The sequence below is a fragment of the Trichechus manatus genome, unplaced genomic scaffold, assembly GCF_000243295.1.
Source record: "Trichechus manatus latirostris isolate Lorelei unplaced genomic scaffold, TriManLat1.0 scaffold00011, whole genome shotgun sequence".
Classification (NCBI taxonomy): Eukaryota; Metazoa; Chordata; class Mammalia; order Sirenia; family Trichechidae; genus Trichechus; species Trichechus manatus.
In genome coordinates this window covers 19,761,947-19,763,644 of record NW_004443947.1, presented here as the reverse complement: position 1 = coordinate 19,763,644, position 1,698 = coordinate 19,761,947, and positions in this window count along the sequence as shown.

The following is a 1,698-nucleotide window of genomic DNA, read 5'->3' as shown; positions in this document are numbered from 1 at the left end:
AATTGATGCTGAAAAGGCATTCAAAAAAGTCCAACACCCATTCATGATAAAAACTCTCAATAAAATAGGAATAGAAGGGAAATTCCTCAATATAATTAAGGGCATTTATACAAAACATCATCCTGAATGGAGAGACTTTGAAAGCATTTCCCTTGAGAACAGGAACCAGACAAGGATGCCCTTTATCACTGCTATTATTTAACATTGTGCTGGAGGTCCTAGCCAGAGCAGTTAGGCTAGAAAAAGAAATAAAGGGCATCCAAAATAGGTAGGGAAGAAGTCAAAGTATCTCTATTTGCAGATGATATGATCTTATACACAGAAAACCCAAAGAAATCCACAAGAAAACTACTGTAACTAATAGAAGATTTCAGCAAAGTTTCAGGATACAAGATAAACATACAGAAATCATTTGGATTCCTTTACACCAACAAAGAAAACCTTGAAGAGGAAAACACCAAATCAATACTGTTTACAATAGCCCCCAAGAAGATAAAATACTTAAGAATAAATCTAACCAGAGATGTAAAAGATCTTTACAGAGAAAACTATAAGACATTACTGCAAGAAAATAAGAGACCTGCATAAGTGGAAAAATATACTTGCTCATGGATAGGTAGACTCAGCATAGTGAAAATGTCAATTCTACCCAAAAAAATCTACAGATACAATGCAATCCCAATCAAAATTCCATCAGTATTTTTTAATGAGTTGGAGAAACAAATCACCAACTTCATACGAAAAGGGAAGAGGCCCAGAAAAATAAAACATTACTCAAGAAGAAAAACAAAGTGGGAGGCTTTACACAACCGGATTTTAGGACCTATTATACTGCCACAGTAGTCAAGACAGCCTGATACTGGTACAACAACAGATACATAGACCAATGGAACAGAACTGAGAATCCAGATATAAGCTCATCCATCTATGAGCAGCTAATATTTGACAAAGGCCCAAAGTCCATTAATTGGGGAAATACAGTCTGTTTAACAAATGGTGCCGGCCTTACTGGATATCTATATGCAAAAAACTGAAACAAGGCCCATACCTCACACCATGTACAAAAACTAACTCAAAATGGATCAAAAACTTAAATATAAAATTGAAAACAATAAAGATCATGGAAGAAAAAATAAGGACAACACTAGGAGCCCTAATACATGGTATAAACACAATACGAACCATAAGTAACAACTCACAAGCACCAGAAGAGAGACTAGATGAACGTGAGCTCCTAAAAATCAAACACTTAATGCTCAACAAAAGACTTCACCAAAAGAGTAAAAAGATAACCTACAGACTGGGAAAAAAATTTGACTACGACAAATCCGATCAGCATCTAATCACTAAAATCTACAAGATACTGCAAAACCTCAACAACAAAAAGACAAATAACCCAATTAAAAAGTGGGCAAAGGATATGAACAGGCACTTCACCAAACAAGAAATTCAGGTGGCTAACAGACACGTGAAGAAATGCTCACAATCATTAGGCATTAGAGAAATGCAGATCACAACTACAATGAAATATCATTTCACCCCCACAAGGCTAGCATTAATACAAAAAACACAAAATAATACATGCTGGAGAGGTTGTGGAGAGACTGGGCAGTTATACACTGTTGGTGGGAATGTAAAATAGTACAATTACTTTGGAAATCGATTTGGCACTCCCTTAGAAAGCTAGAAATAGAAGTA